At 41.4% G+C, this 24,191-nt stretch overlaps 1 protein-coding gene across 1 annotated transcript in view; it reads left to right on the forward strand.

Moving 5' to 3' along the window:
* The first annotated feature begins 359 nt into the window (after positions 1-359).
* PLA2G4C (phospholipase A2 group IVC) overlaps positions 360-24,191 on the forward strand; it is a 519,666-nt gene continuing 495,834 nt past the window's right edge. The window contains exon 1 of the mRNA XM_069238317.1: positions 360-592. The gene's annotated coding sequence lies outside the window, so the exon portion shown is untranslated. The remainder of the gene's footprint in view (positions 593-24,191) is intronic.

Here is a 24,191-nt window from a genome sequence, read left to right on the forward strand (position 1 = left end):
GCTGAAGAAGCCTGAAATTCTGAATTCCGCCCCTAAAGATGGTACTAAACAAGCACAGGATGGTTCTAAAAACATTGGGATAAGCAGAAACAAAATAAAGACCCACAAAGTCAGAACACAGATCCTCTGCATCTAGAGAGCTCCAAAAGGAAATATAATTACAGAAATAGAGTAACTTTAAAAGCTCCTGAGAGAGATACTGATTCACATCCCTCTTGTTCCTTTCAGGACTGTGACAGGGTTAAGATATCCCTGTCTCCCCAGGATGCCAAGGGGCCACTGTGTTTGTACCCCGTGGGGACCTCAGAGGGGCTTGATGACCAAAACATCAACCCAGATATCTGTCTGACGGCAGGTAAAAAAAGGAACAGGAAGACGCGACGAGAGGAAGAAACAACAGAGGGACGACGCAAGGAACAAAGAGGTCGAATGCAGAATGGTTGACGAAGAGGACAAGTCGACTGCCACGAAGAGTAACCGAGGACGTGCAGCCAGCCGTGCGTCAGGAAACGAAGGAGAGTAAAGATCCACACTGCCGGGCCGACAAGCCGAGGAATCCCACCACGTCCCCGGAGGGACGTGGCTCACTCGGGTGAGTGCATACTTCCAACACCAGTAGCTTACTGTGAAAGTGGGGACAAGAGAGTGGGGATGAGGGACGGACAGGAGGGGGGATGAAACAGCAGAGGAATAGCCGGGAAGAAGACGGGGGTGTAAACGGGAAAACAAGGACAAAATCTGCTCTTAATTCCCCCAAAAAAACCTTCACCGATGTGTTTAAAGTGACCCTACGTGCACATCCCTCCCTTTCACCCGGGACGTTCCTTTGGTTTCGCTACTATCCACCTTTTTCCTGCAAACCTTCTCCGGCCCACTCCTTTTCTTTTCTCCTGCATCATAGTTCAACCAAAAGGATTGCTTTGCTCTAAACAAAATCCACTTGCCTTTATCATCATCTTCTTCTCCTTCTCCTTCTTCTCCTCCTTCTTTTTCTTCTTCTCCTTCTCCTTCTTCTCCTCCTTCTTCTCCTCCTTCTTCTTCTTCTCCTTCTTGTGAGGAAGTTTTCTTTGGGGGAAAAGCACTCACGAAGGAAAAAACCCTGAAAGGGAAAGAAGAAAAACAAAGAGGTACTACTAAAGAAACTCAACGAACAATAATCCGAAGCAAAAGATCAGAAAATCACAAGATCAGCAAACCTAATGCAAAGAACATTTTTGTTTAGTTTTTTTTCTCTTCTACAAGTTCACAAATACTTTATTCATATATCCCAAGAGCACTACGAAAATAAAGGAATCTTTAAGGATTAGTTAGTCGGTCTGTCTTCCAAATAGATCAATAACTTTTGCGTTTTCTCTCTCCTCACCTGGGGAACCCACCACAGTGGTGTCAGAAGTGGGATTTGCTGTAGTGGGAGAGGAGGAAAGACAATAACAATAATGGAAGACAAACCTACTTTGGAAGACATGATTCACCAATTGGCAGAGGGACAGCGACATCTGCAATTGGCATGGGAGGAGCAACAGAAGGAGGCATGTGCTGACCGTGAAACACTCCAAAATGCTCTAAAACATCAAGCCACAATTTTGGCCAACAACCAGTTGGTCCACGAAACAGCATTAAGGAAATTGACTGATATTTTTGCCTCTAGTCAAGTCCACCTTAACATCCCGAGCTCCGTCCTACAAAAATTCCAAGAAGTAGAGGACCCAGACGCGTTCTTTACTAACTTTGAACATATTACCACTTCAGCTACATGGCCAGAAGATAGATGGGGACAGTATATTGCCCCACTCTTAACAGGAACATTACAGGCTGCCTTTCAGGCTTTAAACCCAGGGGGCATTACTCACTACCCCAAAATAAAGAAAGGTATATTAGAATGTGTGGGACATGATACTGAATATTATCGTATCAAACAAAGTGAAACCCCATGGAGAATCCACGAGCCCTTTATTATTGTATTCAGGATTTATGACTTAAATGGCTGCCTCCCATAGCTACTGATCGGGATGACGTAATTCGCATTATACTACTTGAACAGTTTCTTGAGGCTTTGCCCCCTCAAACCAGGAATTGGATAAAACAACATCCCAATGTTGATACTACTATGGCTATAGAACTGGCCTGTGCATTTCACCAGGCTCCTGAGTTCCTGTCAGGGAAAGGGCCTACAGTAAGTAGCCACATACCTAGTCCCTCATATCTGATTAAAACTCTGAAAGGTCCTGCAGAAACCCCATTACTAAAGCCTCTAGACAGAACTCCAAATCAGTTATCCCAATGCAATCACTGCGCAGAATGGGGACACATAGCCCGGACGTGCCCCCACAAAATGGAGAAAACTAAGCCCATGGAAATAGGGGTAACTGGGGGGAGGGTTCTCTGTACGGGTAGGGATATACCTCATTATATGAAGGAACTACTGCTAAATGGACGTTTCACTAGAACCCTCGTAGACTCCAGACGTAGTCAGTCAGTAATCCGATCAAGTTTAGTACCGATTAATTTCTCTACTACCAATGAGAAGGTTTCGATTTGCTGTATTCATGGGGAAATGAAAGAATGTCCTTTAATAACTATAAGAATTGAATGGGGAGGACAAGTTGAACATTTAAAAATGGGAGTTCTTCCACTCCTGGTGGAGGAGGCAATTATAGGTACTGCCTATGTCAATTTCAATATGTTACTGGATAGTCTCCATGATAAGAACAAATTAAAGGAATAGTGGACAGAAGCCCCTTTTCTCAGACTCCAGTCACTCTGGAGAAGGAACGGATCCGACAGGGTAAAAAGCAGAGGAGAGAAGGGAAGAGAGCATATCCAATGAATATTACACATATGAAAACACCCACGAACAATAAACTGGTTTTGGCGACCCTACCTCCCTTTAAGAACAGCCAATGGGAAGACCATACCTTACGACATGGGAAGCAACCATAACTGAAAACACTGGACAGGTGGGTCCCTTCTTTTTGGTTTAAAATGGACTATTATATAGGGTAATACAAGGGAAAGGTCAGGAAAGACAGCTACCAATTCCCCAACCCTATCATATGCAAGTCTTACACTTGGCCCATAGCCTTGTAGGTGGGGGACATTTTGGTAGAGAAAAGACAGAAGAATACCAACATTAAATGGTTTTGTCAACAATGTCCTAAATGTCAGCTCATTAACCCTGGGACAAACCGAAAAGCACCTCTGTCCTCTACCCATGATAGATTTTCCCTTTTCGCGGGTAGGGATGGACCTGGTAGGACCCCTGACTCATCCTCAAAAGGTAATGTATATATCCTTGTCCTAGTAGACTATGCTACAAGGTATCCTGAAGCCATTCCCTTAACTAGCATGAGTACTAAAAACATAGCACAAACTTTTTTTTTTTTTCTTGGGTTGGATTACCTAGAGATTTTATTTGTGGATCAAGTGACTCCATTCATGTCCCGCCTAATGGCAGGGATCTGTCAACTACTGGGAGTAACCCACATCCGTACCTCTGTCTATTACCACCAGACAGACGGTCTAGTAGAGAGATACAACCACACCCTGAAAACTCTTAGTCATAACCGATTCCAGTAAAGACTGGGATAAGAAACTGCCCCTGGTTCTGTATGCCATAAAAAAGCATGTCCAATCGTCTACGGGTCATAGTCCATTCGAGTTCGTTTTCAGACGACAACCCCGGACTTTATGAGACATGACTGCAGAAAAATAGGAGGAAACTGAAAACGAGGAGAAAGACAACCTAGACTACACCCATGACTGAAAGAGCTGATCCATAGTGTAGGGGAAGATGTTACAACCCACCTCGAAGAAGCCCAAACGAGACAAAAAAGGTATTATGATAGAAACACATCTCTTAGAGCATTCCAACCAGGGGACCGATTGCTAATATTAATTCCCAGCTCAGAAAATAAATTATTAGCAAAATTGCAGGGTCTATGCAAAGTAACAAAAGTAGTGACTCCTGTCACATATGATATAGAACTATATAACAACCCCCACCAAACCCAAATCTATCATGTTAGCCTACTTACATGTGGGAGGACACAGGTGATTTACAGGGAGCTATACAGACAGGGTTTTTGCTAAACTGGGTAAAACCCCTCACAATTAGTTTAAGTTCACAGACCGAGGATAATTCGGAGGTTCTTCCTACGTTCCCCTCCACCCTCACATAAGATCTGTCCTTAGTTATCAAAGTCTCTTTTCCCTACCTCCAGGAAAAACATCCCTCATTCATCATTCCATCAAAACCAAGGGGATAAGATTGCTCAGCTCCGCCCATATCGAATACCAGAAGCGAGGAGGCGCGTATTAGAACAGGAAGTCCAAAATATGTTAGTCAGGTATCATTGAACCATCAATAAGCCCCTGGTGCTCACCCGTAGTATTAGTCCCAAAACCCAGTGGTTCAATTAGATTTTTTATCGATTTCAGACAATTAAATAGCATTTCCCAGTTTGATACTTATCTTATACCCAGGGTAGATGAGCTTTTAGAACAATTGGGCAAGGCACAGTATATGTCTACATTAGACTTAACAAAAGGGTACTGGCAGATTCCCTTACAACCCTCCAACAAAGACTGCATTCTCTACTCCCTCAGGCTTATACCAATTTACTGTTCCTCCTTTTGGACTGCATGGGGCCCCTGCAACCTTTCAAAAGTTAATGGATCGACTCTTAAAAGAACACAATGGATACACAGCGGCATATCTTGATGATTTCGTCATCTACAGTAAAACATGGGGGGACCATGTGCACCATCTAAGAACAGCGCTCCAAACATTACTCGAGGCAGGGCTTAGTGTTAACCCCGAAAAATGTAACCTTGCGAGGGATACTATTGCCTATTTAGGGTATAACATTGGAAAGGGACAAATACGACCCCAAGTCGATAAAGTACAAGCAATCCTACATATACCTCAACCCACCACCAAGCGAGAAGTATGTTCCTTCTTAGGGATGCCGGGCTACTACCGTCGGTTCATACCCAGATACTCCACTATCGCTGCACCTCTGACGATCTTTTTTTTTTTTTTAAAAAGGGGGATCCGACCAAAATGTTAACTCCTCACCAGCTTCATAGTTTTGAAACCTTAAAAAGGATTTTGACAACAGAACCTGTTTTACAATGCCCTGATTTATCAAAACCATTTTGTTTACAGACCGACGACTCTGATGTCGGTATTGGGGCAGTTCTATCTCAAAAACCTGAAGATGTTCTCCTTCCCATTGTATATATCAGCAGTAAATTATTACCCAGAGAACAGAATTATCCAATCATAGAAAGGGAGTGTTTCGCAATTAAATGGGCAATCGAGGGCCTCCACTATTACATGTTGGGACATCTGTTTTATCCTATACACCGATCACACCCCTCTCATGTGGTTGGCTAGACATAAAAACACAAATCTGAGGATCTTACGTTGGTTTATGGAACTTCAACCATTTGTGTTTCAGGTTCAAAACCTCCCTGGTTCAAAGCTGTCAACAGCGGCTTATTTATCTAGACACCCTGTGGATCAAGGTCTCCATCAGCCCTTCTCATGGGGGAGGATGTGTGACATGGTTAAGATATCCCTGTATCCCCAGGATGCCAAGGGGCCGCTGTGTTCGTATCCTAGGGGGACCTCAGAGGGGGTTGACGACCAAAACATCAACCTGGATATCCATCTGATGGCAGGTAAAAAAGGAACAGGAAGACGCCACGAGAGAGAGAAAGAGGAAGAGACAACAGAGAGGGATGATGCAAGGAACAAAGAGTTCGAATGTGGAATGGTCCATGAAGAGGACGAGTCGACTGCCAGGAAGAGTGACAGAGGACGTGCAGCCAGCGGTGTGTCAGGGAATGGAGGAGAGTAAAGGTCAACCACCGCCGTGCTGGCAAGTCGAGGAATGCCGCCACGTCCCCGAAGGGACGTGGCTCACTCAGGTGCGTGCATACCTCCTCAACACTGGTAGCGTACTGTGGAAGTGGGGAGGCAGGAGAGGGGACGAGGGATGGACAGGAGAGGGGGGAGGTGAAACAGCAAAAGACTAGCCGGGAAGAAGAAGGGGGAGGCAAACTGGGAAAACCAGGAGAAAATCAAACTTTTTTTTTAATTGACTTTCATGGAGGTGTTTAAAGCGACCCTATGTGCACATCCCTCCCTTTCACCTGGGACGTTCCTTTGGTTTCACTATTATCCACCTTTTTCCTGCAAACCTTCTCTGGCCCACTCCTTTTCTTTTCTCCCGCATCATAATTAAACCCAAAAGATTGCTTCGCTCAGAACAAAATCCACTTACTTTTTTTCTTTTTTTTCCACGATTACGTATCCATATTCCTCATTCCTCCACGTGACGAGGTTTTCTTCGGGGGAAAAACGCTCACGACAGAAAAAACCCTGAAAGGAACAGAAGAAGAAAAACAAAAAGAGGGAATATTAAAGAAACTCAAAACAAACAATCAGAAGCAAAAGATCAGAAAATCACAAGATCAGCAAACCTAATACAAAGAACATTCCCCACCCCACAACTTGTTCACAAAGACTTTATTCATATATCCTGAGAGCACTACAAAAATAAAGGAATCTATAAAGAGCCTAGTTAGTCAGTCTATGTCTTCCAAATAGATCAATAAGGTTTGCATTTTCCCTCTCCTCACCCAGGAAACCCACCAAGGACACACCGGATACACTGAGTGAGAGAGTAGGGTTGTCATAGCAACATCCTGACTATGTGAAACAGAAGAAAGACTTACAGCGGTCTTCAGACAAGAAAGCTGACAAATCCCCACAGCAAAAGCCACACAAAAAAAATGGTGGCAGCAATTTCAGTTAAACATGCCAGCAAACATGAGCATTGCTGAAAAAGTGTGGGCAGTGACCATGCTGGACAGCGTGGCAAAAGTCACAGCATGTTGTCAGTCTGAAAGAGCATCTGGATGCAACAGCAGCTGACGACTTCCTTGTAGTCAAGACTGCAGAATGGGTGCGTTCTCCCACCCGACAGGGTTTATAATTTAAATGTCCGAATTTAGGGAGATGGAGAGAGCACTATTTGTGTAATATTTTGGTAAGAACTTAATTGGGAAAACCAGTCTCTTTCTGCCAATAGGAGACCTGAACATGTCCGTAAGGTCCCACATGGGGAAGATATCATTTTGTCTTTTTTTTTTTTTTTCCTCAGATCTTGTTCTGGAAGTGAAAAAGAAGCCAACTCTGTTGACTGGGCTTTAGCGTAGGCACCTGCGCTATACTGCAACCACATACGGCGGGATACATATTCCTTCCACTATATAATACCTATTGGGTCTATGCCCCAGCCTCAGGCCCAATAGGCTAAAGTTCCATTCAGAGAGTTCCTCACTCAACTCGAGCACCAGGGATTAATAGTACCCTGTGTCTCTGCAATGAATAACCTGTTATTCCCCGTTGCAATAACCAGCCATTCATGTAGAATAGTCTTAGTTACCTAGATACCTAAACAACTATAAACACACATACGCAATACAAAATTCACACAGCACTACACTAATTAACAACATAGTGCATAAAAAATATAAAACAACATTGGATATTTCCAGCATTTTTTTTCTGCCAAAATTTAGAGCATGAAAGTCTGAACCTGAGTGCATTCTCATTTGGCTCACAAAAACACTTTTGCTGTTTGCCCCAGGGCTATTAGAACAGCCCGTGTAGTATCAATATTACATGATATTGATCATGAGGCGTTGTCCTATGTGGATGACATCTATCTCATAGATGACTACCTCAACATTCATCTTGCCAGGGTCGATCGGATCATTTTTGGATTTGCAGCCCTTGGCTACAAATTACATTTTAAGAAAACTTAAATGGACTTTTCCATTGTCTTGTTCCTGGGATATGAGTTATCAAATGAAGGCAAGAGCCTGGCCCACACTTTTTAGTAAAATGCTCTCAACTTCAACCACCATACGCAATTAAACTATAGTTATCACTTGGTTTAACTTTGGCAGAATTTACATTCCAGATTATGCACATCGCATCAAACCAATCTGATTTAATTTACCCAGATTTCTCAAGCAAACACTGGACACTTGAACACACGCACATCCGGAGAGGATTGCAGCAAGACATGCTAGAATCAAAACCCTTATGCACATGTGGCAATAAAACAAACTTGGTCATCAGAATAATTGCTGGTGCCATCCAGTTCACTTATGTAACCTTTAATGAGGGCAATGTGGTACCCAGAGCATATAAATCACATTTATACTCCAATGCAGAACAATGCTTGTACGCACAGAAAATATTCTGACTGCTGTACAGATGGTGGCTTTTAAGAAGCCACTTGCCTAAGGGAAACGCGTTATTGTCATTATCCCTGTGCCAGCCTTGGAGGCTGTCACCAAAGCAAGTATTCCAAAAACTAAAGCATTACATCCAAGTTGGGTTCAATGGACAACTGCTGTCCTCCACTGATGTTGACTACATCTTCGACTCATAACTTCAAACACAAACATTCCTCCAATACGAACCGGAGTACCCTGTACCTACTAACATCTTGCCATTTGACAGATAACAAACCGTCATTTGCATTGATGGTTCAGTGCAACCAGTCGAAGATACAAAGCATCAATACTCAGTCGCTTGTGCAGCCATCAGACAAGTGATGGATGGTGTATTCCACCCTCAACGTACCTACACACAGTCCTTGCTGCTGAGTTGGCTGAGCTTAAAGCTCTTATCTTGGCACTGGAAAATACAGATCCAGAACAGCTCACATTGATTGTGTGTGATTCGTACTACTGAGTCCAGTCCTGGAATGAGTATCTCAATAATTGGTGGTCAAATGGGTTTCGAAACTCAAAGGAGAAAGGGGAACACCCTGTGGGTAAGGGTGGCTGATCTTAAGGATAAGCTACCAGATGCTCATGTAGCACATACACTGGGCCACCATGTAGGAGTACACTTTGCAGGAAAAACTTTGGCTGATGAAGCGGCCAAATCTGCAGTAGCTATGGCTTCTGTTGCTGCAGTGACTTGTTATAGCACAAGATTGAATAATGAAATTCAGGCTGCTGTGAAAGCTTCGGCAGAATGTTGCCTTTGCGACAATTCCTGAGGTGGTTGTTCGAGTGATTCCCCAACCAAGATCAGAGATTAAATCGCATCAAAGCTGTGCACGAGGGTGCCACATCTGCACATGCTGGTGATGCGGCCACAATATCACTCCTACAAAAATGCTTCTGGTGCCCGGGTCTATATAAACAGGCCAAGCAATATGTCCTTTGCTGTGACATTTGGCAGTAAATAAAGGGCTGAAAAATCAAACGCCCACCACAGATATCCTTCTTAATGCCCAGTAGGCCACAAGAGTGTGTGTATCTGGGTCATTGTGGTCCCTTAGTTCCTGATGGTGCATACAAATACATCTTAGTTGCTATTCATTTTTGTTGTAGATTCCTGTGGGTATGGCCATAGTGGTCAGCTGATGCTCGATCTATTATAAAAGACTTGCTGGTCTTTATTGGTACATATGTGGTTGTAGCATTCTATTCGGACCAGGGCCCTGCTTTTGCTTCTAGGGCATTCAGGGACACCAGGAGGACGATGGGTGTAGAACTCCATTACTCTTCCCCAGAACACGAGGGTAATTCTGTTGTGGAGAAGAGGAATTGTGACCTAGAGCAGTCCTTAACAGCTAGAGTATTAGTTTCAGGTTGCAGTTGGCTTCATCACCTATATGGGATCTTGCGAGAAGTGAATAATCTGTCAAGATGGTCCTTTGGGAGACACACTCCTTACGAGGTCCTCTTTGGGATACCTATGTATTTCCCAGATCTAGATGGCCCTGTTATGTTGGCGGCAGACACACCTTTTGACATAAATGAACGTCTTACTGGCCTGCAGGAGCTTCAACAATTTTGTGATGATGATTCATCTGCCAGTGCTGCCACCTTAGGAATAAGGGATTTGCCAATGACTTTTACTGGCTGGATTCCTAAAGTTGGGGATCTGGTTATGAGAAGATTGCAGTGAAGAAGGAATCTGGCCCATCATAGAGAGCACTGGTCTACGTCCTGGGAGTACAAGACATCTTTACTGTCTTTCTACCACCGCTGCCTGGTTCCAGAGGGAACAGATTTTTTTCCATAACATAAACTTGCTCCATGTGGCCGATCCTACACAGTAGACCCAGAGGTCCCTTAGGCCCTGGTCGCCTCTCACTACCCAACAGGACATACTTCTTCAAAGAAGAAACAACAACACTTCTGAATACGCCAGCATGTACAACAATGCTACAAATGCCTCCTCGAGAATGGGGAGGGTGGAGAATGAGATTCTGCTGATTCCTGTTACTACTTCACTGCCAAGAACTGTCCAAGATGTGGCTGATTTTTACTCCAATTCAACACAAACTGCCGACATTGTCAACTATGAACCTCCATGTGAAGTGGATCCATCCACCACTAATGCACCAGCTCCTGAGTTCACTGAGACCGCTTCTGGTTATTTCATCGATCTTGATGACTTTTCTTCAACTTCATATGCACCTTCAACTAAAACTGTTTCAAAGACACATACGCTATACATATGGCTTAAAAATAACTATTTGATTTATCCATGGTATTATCTGTGGATATTGTCTTTCTGTTATGGATACGTTTTGTGACTGTTTTCTTTCTTTTGATAAATGGTCATTATCTTCCTGAATGATCTTCTGTCAAGTCAATTGATGAATTTTAACACCATATCTCTCCTCACATAAGGTCTAAAGAGACTTGTCCCTTGTAAACATTTCAACAGTACCAATTCCAGATGGGGTTGTTTGGGCTAAAGTTCCATTTGATATTTTTGGGCCTACTGAGGTTATCCAAATTCCTTTCGTTATCAAAATTTCAATGAGAGAGGTAATTATGCCTGGTGTTGCTGCTAACTGGGATGTTAAACAGTTGATTCTATGCTTGCTGGGCTGCAGGATTGCACTGTATGTGAAAGTGATGATTTGTATACAAATACAGCAAATTAGGGGAAATGTTCTGTTATCCTCATTGGGGACAATATTTTCTTCACTGAGCAAATAGACATAGATCAGTATTTAACTACACACAGTGGGAACATTGTTCAACCTGTGGGGTGTCCAGAAACAGATGTAGACAAATGTGCATACTTTCCTAGTCATGACTCTACAAATGCAGAGTCATATTTCAAGATGCAATGTGGAAGATTTTATTGAGACAAATTAAATTATTCAGATTCCTTTGTTTCTCGACTTGCTGTTGAAGGTTATGATTACTGGAAAAATACTATAGATGTGAAAAGTGTTTGGGGAATGCTTCGTTTAGAGCCTTAGAACCTAAGCATTGGTCTTATTTATGTTCAAATGATATTTTTAAATGATACGGTTCAACAAACATCCTGCTTGGGTTAGCAAAAATAAAGGAAACTAATACGCTCAGTATGCCCACACCCGACAATCACAAAGACTGGCAAACACTCCTAAATGTCACTGATTAAGAAATGAATGCTTGGGTTCAGGATGTTACCTATAATTCTACACTCAATAGATGCAGATGTGTGTCCCGCTCCTTTTGTTAATTCCTCGGGGGGTTTCAAGATTAGCTGGCCAGACCCTCGCAATGTCTCCGGTAAACACCTGGGTATAGTTATCACATTCAGTGCGGATAAACTGTGCCAGCAATGGTTACGCACTAACACCTTAGTAGCAGTTAAAGAACAACTTAGTCTCCTATCAAAGGAAGTAGACCTGCACAATCAGAATATTTTTTGTATGCCATATACATTGAAATATGGAAGAAGCTTTCTCAAATGGAAGCAGCTGCACGTGTAAGGCAAAGAGATAAAGAAAATATGGAAAAGGCTTTAGCTGTTGTCGATAATGGCATAAATACTCTGTCCAACTGAATATACACACTTAATATTTTGTCTTCTATGATTGATATTCAGAATGACATGTCCTTCTTACAACATGGGCAAAGTCAGCTGCGCTTCATTATGCATTTGTGTTGAACATCACAGATTCTGAAAAATGGCCGTATCCCATTGAAGCACATTAACAGTTGTGACTTGTTTGCTGCTCGTAATTTCTCAAGGGAGCAACAGATAATGGCTAAATAGGAAGCAAGTTAATTTCTATGGTCTTTTAATGTCATTTTAATTGCTATACATTAATCCAACCACCGCTGTGCATGGCCTTTGTCCGTGCACGGCTAGGGTTGGCCACAGGGCCTTAAAACCACCCTGCCACATGCCAAGCACAACCTTTGACCGTGTGCAGCGGGGGATGGCCACAGGGCCTGTCAGCAGATCTGTGAGCGGGTCTGAAAGTGGGTGTGAGTCTGAGTGGGTGCATGAGTGCCTAGGTGGGTGTGTGAGTGTGCGCTTGAGTCTCTGGGTGAATGAATGAGTTAGTAAATGAATGAGACTGTGAATGTTATTATTATTATTATTAATTTTTTTCTTTTTACTTTTGCATATCCTTGGATATTCTTGAATATTTTCAAATATAGCCCATGGTGAAGAGAAATCATTTTAAATCCATAATGTGATCCTAAAACACCCCTTGTGCCACTTAACATTTCTATTTTCAGCCATTTGGGACCCTCTCAAATAACATAAAATGGAGACTGCAACTTTCTAGTCAGGTTGTGGCTAGCCAATTACAGCGCTTCTGTTCTCGCACACATTCGCAAATATTCATGAGTATTCACAAATTGTTAGAGACCTCCAATATACAAAGTTGGATTTTCCTTAATTTCTTGTAAACTACTGAACGGATTTAGACCAAATATCCAAAAGTATAATCTGTGTACCAAAAGCTACCTTTCTGCCAGAGTTGCTGTAATTCCGTACAGCTGTTCAGGCTGTATTTGTGTTCAAAACTCCTATGGGAATTAGTCTGGGAAACACTTGTTTTTTCACCCCACCCTTCTTCTCGGACCCCACTTTGCAGATCACCCTGAAACATCCCAAGTGCCACAAAAATCACTGGCACTCTTTTTCTATGGGCACATTATTCTAACAATAAGTACCGACTGGCGGCGACCAATAGGTTTTTTTATATATATGATACACACACACACAAACACACACTTGGCACTAACTGTTTGTTTAGTTCTCAGTTTGTGAGTTTCCAGTAAAAAGCAATGTGTCTTAAGTGTTAGCTATATTTGCTATTTAAATTGAAGATTCGGCACATCTGCATTTGTGCAGAACAACTCAGCGGTTAAAAAATAAGTTTGAGGTTAAATAGACAATCTTTTGCTGGAGCAAAAACTGAATTGTACTAAATTTGGCATGAAATTAGAACAATATTTGTAGTGTGCCTTTGCTTCATTTAGTGTACATTTAGTTAGTTTTGAGTTATTTCAATATGAAAAGGCTATTGAAAGGTAATTTAATAACTAGACCTATCTATGTAATAGAAAATGTGTGTTTATTTGCCTGTAACCTTAGCACCATTCGGTGAAATTTTGCTTTAGTTTACCCACTTTACCTTTGTTTAGTTTTCTCTTAGTAGGTGTAAATTAGTGCAGATTTGTCATGGGGCACAATTAATAGGGGTGGGTCACAAAAAGTGACTTAACTGTGGAGTTTTGTGACAATGTACTATAATAGACTGCAATTTATGATGTGTAATCTTGTTTGAGTTTGGCAAGTGTCTTGCAGAGCTAGCAGGAGATGAAGAAGCAAATACATTTTTATGTATACTTTGATCATATTTAATGCTTATGCTTGAAATTTGGCAGGCTGTGTAAAGGTTAAGCCTATTGTTGGAAATTCTAACAGAGCACTGTTAAGGGACCAAAGTTAAAGGGTGTTTCAGTTTCACAAAGCTGTGCAATGCTTGGCAGTCTATGAGCATATTTACCTCACTCTTAATACTTAATTTTTAATGACTTGCTGTCACAAGTAGCACAGGTGAAGGGTGGAGAATAATTTGCTGCTAATTCTGACCCTGTTTAACATAATATGCATACAATTTTGAAGGGTACAGCAAGTTAGGGCCAGTACAAAGATTTCAATGAGCTTTTATTTAGAGAGTTAAATTGGAAGCAGGAATAGTTGAACGTTATTTCATTTACTTAGTTTTCTATTGGTATGTTAAGTTAAAGCTAGTCCAGAACTCCCAAGTTTCATGCAGATCTGTCAATGATGGAAACTTTAAAGGAGGATTCAACAAATCTTTGTTCCGCAAATTACTTTGTTGTGGAATGAATTTGCATGAAAATGGTGATACCACATTTGTGTTCAGCACACAACCTGCATGTGTGGCTGGTGGCTGGAAGCATGGGAAGTTAGGTTACCATCTACAAACCACTGTTGCTCACACCATGAGCAGGCCCATCAATCAAACATTGTTGCACACACCTGAAGGCCATGCAGAACTGGGAAACATTACAGAGACATTATCATTCACCACTATGCCTACCTTATATTTCAACCCAAACACAAGTAAAACGCTTCTACTTTTATGGAACCATATTATGTTTAATATCTACAGAGTGTTTAATTAGTTGAACAAGGGAAAGTGGTATGTGACAAAGCATGTCTGGTTGTGTTGAGCCCACAGGATGTGATACGTTTTGTCATGTCTTTTTACATCTTGCTATTGTCAGCATATATTTATTGAGGGTGACTGATCCCAGATTTATGGCTGTACATCAAATGTATTATTTTCCTTTATATCTATTCCACATCTATTCAGGCACACATATCTTGCCTTCACCAGTTTGTAGGCTTTCGTTGCATATCAGTTAAACATGTGAAAAACCATACAAAGCCCTTGTTATCCTGAAACTGTTGTTATTCAACTTAATATGTTTACCGCATCAAATACCCAAATAGTGACCACCTGCTTGCATGATCACAGCATGGTATGTGGTTAGCTCTGCCTTGCTATGCCACTGATTGGTTGTGTTATGCCATATAGGTTCCATTGGAAGCTATAGTGTAGATTTTATTCAAATCGGTTTTCCATATGTTTTTGTCAGTAACTCATAATAACTGAAACCTTGTGTATTTGTGCATTTATTATCAACATATTTTAAAGTTGATTTTAGTAAATTAGGCCCCATTATAGATTGCCTCATGTTATGTTGCACACAAATGTATTTATTTTGTTTTTCACTCTATGTTTTGTTATTATTAATGATAAACACAGTAATTCAGAATAATGTAAACCTTAAATGTCGACTTTCACTAACTTTCAAAATTCATTTTGTGCTGTATTTCTCCTTTCACGTTTAGGAGTCAGCAAGTCTTGATGTTCAGCTGTGTATTTTTGTTAGTAGAGTATAGTATTTTCGTTACGATAACAGATACTATGTGAATCATAGGGAGAGGAAGTTAATGTTGCATCTGCATTTAAATCCGTATGTTTGGACTCTTCCAGACTAGTACGAGGTTTTTGTTTCTGAAGTTAATTTTTGCAGAAGATGCCCAATCCTTTGAATGAAGGAGGATTAAGAGGAAGAGAAGCTCAAGTTTTTAATTTGTTGTTCCATCCTGTGAACTGTGAGGATATAGCTTTTCTTGAATTTGGTGATATAATTGCATGTTCTGATAGTAGACATTTTCCCTTTCCACCTTTGCGTCGGACATCCCCTTCCTTTTCTTGAGAACAAGGCCCTCATCACGAATCTGGCAGTCCTAGGTCTGCCAGACTTGCAGTGGCAGTCGAACTGCTGCCAATGCCGCGGTCAGCCAGCCACATTGACCGTCGGGCACATTCCAGAGTGCGGAAGGCCCCGGGGAGCCTTCCAGAAACAAACGTCTTAACCCGATAACACTTCTGGGTACTGCCGGCAGAACGGAAGATGACCGAGCATCTGGGCTTTTTAGGGGCCCCCACCATCACACATGGTGGCAACCACCGGAGATGGAAGACACATCCCGGAGACCTGCCAACGTCATCTGACAGAAGGATCACGGGCAGCTGAATCCTCAGGAAGCCAGGAACCAGGAGGAAGCCTGTGCTGAGCCCCCAGGTACGGGAGGGGAAGACAGTAGGGGGTCGGGAACGGATTTTTTTTTGTGTTGTGTTTGGATTTATTTTGTTTGGTGAATTAGGGGTCGTGGGGCATAGCATTTAATAACGTGGCAAGTGCCCACAGAAAACAGTGTTTGTTTCCTTGAGCCTACAACAGTTCTGAACCCGACCTTAGCGACAGGAAGCCTGTTAATAATTATTATTATTTTTTTTTTTTTTGTGTGTACAATTCAGTTTCCGTTTGTGTGGTGTCTCAAGTACAATAAATTAGGACTCGACGAAATCAGTATTTAAGGAAGCATTTACTTTGAACAGAAACCCCAAGACAAGATAGATGTAACAACAATATATTGTGATAGAACACTCAGAAAAACAGATAAAGAGGAAAGTACTCTTTCAGCCAGAGAGAGAGAAAAGAGACAGGGAAAATAGAAGAGAAAAAGAAGAAAGGAAAACCAAAAGAAAACGGAAGGGCAGAGGGAAAATAAGAAGGAAAACAAGGAGATACTAGCAGCAGGAAAAGAGGAGAGAAAGAAAAAAAGATAAGGACAAGGAAAAATGGCAGAAGAAAGAATGGGGGGGAGGCTGGAAAGGGAGAAAATAAGGAAGAACTTACTTACCCACTACCTGTGTTCTTCTTTCCTTTACATGCTCCTCCTGAGTTGACCTTGGGAAATGAAAGAAAGACAAGAGAACAAGCGTGAAGACCCAGATAGAAGACAAAGATTAAGGAAAAGGCCATCAAAAGACAACCTGATAAGAGACTGACATTGCCTTATGTTAAATCAATAAAACTCTTTCTAAAGATAAGTTCACGTCCCTCCATTTTCTGACACCTGTGATGTCAGAAGTGGGATTTGGTCTGGGCTGGTCCATATCCCACCATCCTTCTACCAAGCACAGAAAATGGAGGACAAGCCCTCCTTGGCGGGTATGATTGCCAGGGAAGAACGGGAGGCCCTTCAAACGGCCCTGAAGAGTCAGGCAACCATCATGGCTAACAACCAATTGGTTCATGAGACGGCCTTAGGGAAATTGACAGATACTGTTGTCCACAGTAAAGTTCATCCAAACGTTCCCAGCAGCATGTTGCAAAAATACCAGGAAACCGATGACACAGATTCCTTTTTTACCAACTTCGAGTGGGTCGCTAGCTCCGCTAATTGCCCAGCAGATAAATGGGGCAGTATATTGCACCTCTCCTCACTGGGACCCTACAAGCTGCCTATCAGGTTGTCAATCCAGGGGGTGTGACACCTTATTCAGATATCAAAAAGGACATTCTGCAATGAGTCGGATTGGATCAAGAAAACTACAAGGTTAGGTTTAGACAAACCAAGTGGGCATCCCAAGATAATCCTCGTAGATTGAATTACCTGGTACAATATGCCGGGGGGAAATGGCTCAGACCCACAGTGTAGTGCATCAATACAGTCCTAAGAACTCTTCAGATAAGCAGTAATCAAGTGATATTGTTACTGATGTTCAGTCCATCTGGGTGCAGTGATTTCAAATGGTACATCCAGAAATTTTCACTGATGTCCTTAGTTTTTCCTTTAAGACCTGTTCCACAGGGAATCTTCAAATCTGATAGTAAATGGTCCACAAGGATAAAACGATTGGCTGCAGGCAGGTCAAGTTTCTTGTTAATTATTGCTGGTCTGTGGTTCCCGAATTGCTACGGAGGTCATTCACTGTTTGGCCTACATATTGTTTTTTTACAGCTTTGGCATTGGCACTGAATCACATAAATAAAGAGAACGGGGCTGATTGTAGAAGCCCCCTAACTTTTTGCCCTCCTTTTCCACTTTTTGCGGCTGTTTTCCTGGCTCTGAGGGTGCCCTGGGTACTGCTAGCCAGTCTCCGGGCCAGTGCTCTGAGTAAAATGATTATGCAAAGTAGGCTAATTAGAATTGGTTTTGTCAACCTGCCTATGAGTCCCTAGTATATCGTAGGTCAGGTAGGTTTAGGGACTCCAGCATAGGTAGTGCACCCATAGGTACACTGCTGAGGTGGCCAGTGTCATTTTAAAGGTAGGCCTGCCTTGATGACTGCTTTTAAATTACACTTACCTTCAAATTTGACTTTGGAATTTAAATTTCTTCCAAAGTCTCAAAACGACCATATTTTTACATATATGTCACCCCTAAGGTGTGCCCTGTGTGCACCTACGGTTGGATGCAGTGTAACTATAAGCAGCAATCTTATAAAATATGTTTTATAAACCCTGGTGAGGAAAAATAGCCAAATTTGCAATAGGCTAAAATGGGGAGATATTATTTCCAATTAATATAGTTCCAAAAGGAGCTACATTTATCAAGTTTGGTATTAAACTTATTGTTACAATAAATCCAACAACTTGCTATTGTTGAATTTAATATAACTAGTTCAGGGAAAAGTTTTAGAACTCTACCTTAAAATTGCAAACTTCACCTCTTATTAGCTAGCCTCTAGCAGCCTTGCTAGGCTGCCTTCATGAGGTGTGAAGTGGCCTGGGCTGAGAACAATGGAAGTGCCTGGGGGAGGAGATCTGCCTCAGCAGATGGTGAAACAGGATGGGAGAGAACAGCCAAACTTCCTCTTCAAAGGAGGGAAGGACACTTGGAGCAGCTCAGGACCTCCCCCATTTCTTGACAACCAGGTGCCCCCTTGATTAGATTTGGAGATGGCATTAAAGGGCTATGTTATGGAATTTTAGCCACACCAGTGGGTGGACTTAGCCAAACCTAACCTCAAAAATTCAATTTCTACCATTTTGGATTTTTAAGGAATATGGCTTCCTTGGATGGCCACTTCCTGGGAAGTGTGGCAAAAATCAATCCAAGAGGGTGGTGGCCTGCCTGTGATTGGACAGCTCCCCCCGGCTTTCCACCTCAGGAGCAAGAATAAATATGGCAGAGCTACATCCACCCCTCAGATCCCTGCTGGAAGAAGATGCTGGAGAAAGATTGTCCTGCTGGATCCCTGGCCTGCACCTGGACCCGGCACTCACAAGAACTGCACCAGCTGCACACTTTAGGCTTCGATAAGAAACACTTTGCCTTGCTTCTGCAACTCCAGGAGTGGACTTCCTGTAAGCTATGGGTACAAAGGAGCTGCCAAGAGTCCCATGCATCAAGTCCTGCAATGAGAGCCCAGCTGAGCAGCGTCCAGTAGCCATTTGAGTATTCTGACCAGATGCATTATAAAAATTGTAGTCCCAACTCCCAAGGATCAACTAAGAGGTTCTGGAATCTTGGATCAAGTTGTGGACACTTTAAGGACCCAAAAGGACTTTTGGAAGAAGACCCAGTAGGTTGGAGACATTTGGAGCAACTGTTGTAAACAACTCCATAAATTGAAGAGGTGCATTGTGGGAGTTGTAGTCCTAGACCCCAAGAGGCAAACCAGAGCCTCTGAACCCTTGGCTGGTACTGTGGACCACTTTCCTGAACCAAGATGCAGTTCTGAAAGTAAGTGTAACAGTGTTACCTCATGGGTGGCTTGAACTCTGAATTTTGTCCCTGTCATGTGTGACCTTTTTCAATCTTTGAAAATTCATATCTCTTGTTCTCCTCAGACGATTCTGATTGTTTTGTTGTCATTTTAAAGATAAAAATATAATCTCTTTTTATAAATTGGTTTTGGACTTTTATTGTGTTTTTGTGTTTTACTTATTTACTGTTTTGTGATTTCTAAATGCTTTGCACTCCTGTCTCCTAAATTAAGCCTAGTCACTCGTTGCCAAGCTACCAAGGGTTGAGCCTGGATTCATTTATGGAGACCTGACTGGACCTGGTGGGGGTTAGTGGCCTATTGCTAAGTGTAAGTACTTACCTGCCCTAACTAATAATCCACTTTTCAACATTATGCATGTTGAGCCACATGTAAGATGTCTTATTCCGTAGTTTCCTCTTGTAACCAAGCTAATTACTCATGATATTTATAAAAGGTGTTCACATGTGATGCACCTTTTTAGAATCACAGCAATAAACCCCTGCATTTCTTACAGCTTGCTTAAGTTCAGCTCTCACAATAAGAGATCGTAAATTGGGAGCTCTGCGGTAAGCTATGACTGGTGGTTTTGGAAAAAAAACATTTGTAGTTTTTCACAAGTGGATAGTAAAGGAAAAGTTGTTTGCATTATATTTATGTATCAGGGAGCTGATGGATGATAGTCCACCACAAATGGGATTCTGTCACTTTTGTTTCTTCTGTAAGTAGTCCAAATAAGTGCTTCTCTGTGTAACTGTGAAGACTTGTCAGTTTGTTGCAGTATGATATGTAGAGGATTGCCTCACTTTTTAAAATAATGTAACAAGCTACTGTAGATGGTCCTTACATGTGTCTTCATTTCTGCAGATACGTCTTAGACTGAGTGGTTGGCTATAGATCATGCAGAGTTAGGGTGACCTGAAGTCCAGTTTAGATGCAAATGGACATCTGTAGACCAGTGGTATGGATCAGATCAGTTATACTTCTTTGGTAATGAATGGTAAGTAGCACATCCTTAAAATAGAGGTGATGCTTCTGTTTAGTAGCTGCTGGTAAATATGGTGGAAGGATGAATACTGTTGATAAAGCTGTAAATTGTTCTAATGTTTCTCTTCCTTCACTCCATAATATAAATTTACTCATCAATGTATCATAGCCATAGCTGTTTCCCCATGAAGATATTTGCACAGGACGGAGCCATCCAGGTGCCCATAGTAGTCCCTTGTATCTGCAGATAGTGTTTAACATTGAAGGTACAATTGTTGGATTTATGTATAACTCTTGCAGGGTTGGTAAGCATGGTACTGATGGTTTTTCATAGTTCTTTTATTAAGAGCTTCAGATAATGTCATAGGCCCATCCTCGTGTTATATAGGTGTATAATGATGTAGCATCAAATGTAGCCAGAAGAGTGTCATCAACTGTGTAGGTTTGGTTTAATTTTTCAATAATATGAAGGAAGTGACTGGTGTCCTTGGCAAATGATGGAAGTTTATGGACAATGTGCTGAAGGTGCAGGTTGAAAAATAATGATCTTATTCTCTCAGTGGGTGTATCATTGCCAGAGATGATGGGGTGGCCAGGAGTGTTCGTTTTGGGAAGCTCCTCTACTTTATAGTAATGTTCTTAATGTCTTTGTTCAAGTCTTTTGTGGGATTAGTTTCTAAAGGTTTGTAAGTGTTGGCACCCATCAGTTGTCTCATTCCTTCCTCAACATAGTCTTATACTTTCATGGCAACCACTGCACCACCTTTATCTTCTGGTTTTATCACATCCATTCTCTGTTTGTGGTGGAGAGCTTTTCTTTCCTCTCTGGTAATGTTATCAAAATCTTGTTCTGTGTTGATTCTTTGAGTTTGTTGATGGATAAAATGTATGTATCAAGAACAGGATTTCTTCCACATGGAGAAGTCCATGATTTGAGGAGGCAGAACTTATTAAATAGATCTGGAAGGTAGCTTGGCAGATTAACATTAGAAGTATTGTTAAAGTATTCTGCAAGCCTACTCTGCTCTTGAAGGTTTTTTGGGTCTCATCATGTTGGCCATATTATGGTCTGTTGTTTTCTTGTAATCCTTCATCTTCTAGTGATCCTTCATCTTCTAGTATATATAGTCAAGGGCTACTTGTTGTTTGTCTTTGGCCCACTGGAACTGCAGAAAGGTCTAGATTCTTGCAGGTGCTGCCTTGACCCAGGTAAGGGTGGCCCTTTCTGGTAGCAACGGTGCTGCCGATGGAGGAATGCCAAAAAGTAGTGTGTGCCCTCCAGAAGGAGTCCCAGAGGAAAAAAAAAAAAACAAAGGGAAAAACCTCTAAAGTAGGAACTCCCTGGAACAAAAAGAAGCAAAAAGGTAAGTACTCCAACAGGAAAAAATAATACTGGAAGAAGCTGGAACAGGCGAGGAAAAATAACTGGAGAAAAAGCAGGAGCGAAGATCACCACCAAAGGAAGTGTTGCAGCGCAAGGAGAATAAGAATCACTCTTCTCCTATGTCCAAAAACAGGAAGTGACCAACAGGAAGTAGAAAGTCACCATATTGAATTGGGAAAGAAACATAAGAACGTATAGAGAAAAGACACCATGTTATAAAAGGTTCTTAAGGCATGCTGGGAAAAAGAAAGAACATGGCAACTAAATATGCACATAAAAATATGAGGAAAAGCAAGAAAAAGGACAGGCTCACCAGGTAAGTGAGGGGTGTTGGGGGGGGGGGGGGGGGGAAGGTGCCCACGTAAATATTGAGGGTGCACAGTGCTAAGACTGCCGAGGCCCCATGCCCAATTTGGGGCCTCGAGTGAGGAAGTAAAGCATAGCAGGGGTGCAGCACGCCCGAGTTGAATGCTCAGCTTGCGCTGTGGCGCAATTTTATTTATTTATTTTCTCTCTCTCTCTCTCTCTCTATATATATATATATATATATATATATATATATATATATATATATATATATATATATAGTTTGTGATCTGAGAAGAACACTGTTACACACATGGAACATTTCTAAAGATCTTTATTCTCTTTTCGAACAGATTTTCCTTTGCAGAGTAAAGCAGAGAACAACCCAAAACAGCCACAGGCTACTCATGTTTTGCACTGCAGACACTTCTTCAGGGCTGTAAATACATATAAGAATACAAAGAAATACAATTGTTCAATGTATACATTGCCTAGTTAGTGTTTTCTATAACCTGTATGATACGCTCCTGATAAGATGTGTCCACTGACCATGTACATGTGCAATAAGCTAAAAAGAAAGTTAAGCGAAAAGACAAAAAAGAAATAAACAAATTAAAAAGGTAAGTGGCAAATGCAATAAATGTCCATGTCACCTTGATATCCCGGCTGATAAATTGAAACATTTTAGATATATTCCCACTATAATAGAAAACCACATAAATACTATTAACTCATATTCACAATGAAGATAATGCACACTATCTCAGAGAGATTACAAGGTTCCTATGTTCTAATTACTAACATTTTACTTGCTCCACAAAAATGAATAAAGAGAAGAAATAAAAGAAATAACAATACAATATGGAGAGGAAAACCCCCAATGGAGACCGGTTGTGGGTTTACTAGATACCATACAATTAAAAGACCCCCTAATGCTGCTCTTAAGTGTCTTTAAAGAATAACATGAAACCACAGGTAGGTAACCCCAGTTTTGAAACACTTACCTATAAATGATATCAGAACCATCTTGTCAGCCGGCAAAGTCAAAGAAATAAAAATAATAGTAATGGTGTAAACACAAAACAGAAATTGACTTCAACTAAAATAGAAATGAAGGTGGCTATAGGAACACATCCTAATACAAATATACAATACTACAAGTGATAGTGTTCCCTATATATCAAACCATAATACCTACCTAATATCCAATAGCATCCTCACTTATTACATGATACATGCCTACTCAAGGTCCTCCATTAATGTATGTGATAACTGTGATTAAAATAAAGGATGAAAGAGCTAGTCAAAAGTGGGACTATTTTTAACAGGAGACCTAATAATAATGGCCAACACAGCAAAAATTAATGATCAGCACATGAAGCACCTCACCAGTGCCAATGTGGCTCGAATTCTGGTCAGTTGGCACATGACCTACAGGCTAATGCTTGTGCCACACCCTCGTTGAAAGAGTACAAAAACTAGTAAATGTGTACTGTATATATTTTGTTACCCACTGAATAATATCACTATGTGCAATGTAGCTAATTCATCAGAATACACAATCTTCATTCACTTCATTCACTAAATGGACCCCTAGTATAAAAATGGTCCAGATGTACAGCGACAATTATATTTATGAGAAAATGCATACAATCACTGTAGTATCCCTCCTCTGCATCCAATACTTGTGTTCCACAGTAACACATACATCATCACATACATACTTATAAAGCAGCATGCAAGATAAATAGTTCAATTGACAACCAAATTGTTGTTGTAGTTAATGACAGAGCATGCTATGAAAAAGGCCACCAACATTATTAAATGGTCATATGAGTTCAAAAGACTTCCATGAAATAGTTAATACAAAACACAGATTTGTTTTTTTGACTGCCACAGTCACACTGTGAAATCTAGTTAAAAAAATTACTTGGAACCGCTGTAGCGTTGAGGGGATATTGAGTGGTCAAACTAACGATCTCTGCCGCCACCTCATCTTACGAATACTGAATAACTCCCCATCATACATGGTAAGATACCCTACCTCAACTATAAAC

The sequence above is a fragment of the Pleurodeles waltl genome, chromosome 6 (genome assembly GCF_031143425.1).
Source record: "Pleurodeles waltl isolate 20211129_DDA chromosome 6, aPleWal1.hap1.20221129, whole genome shotgun sequence".
NCBI classification, from domain to species: Eukaryota; Metazoa; Chordata; class Amphibia; order Caudata; family Salamandridae; genus Pleurodeles; species Pleurodeles waltl.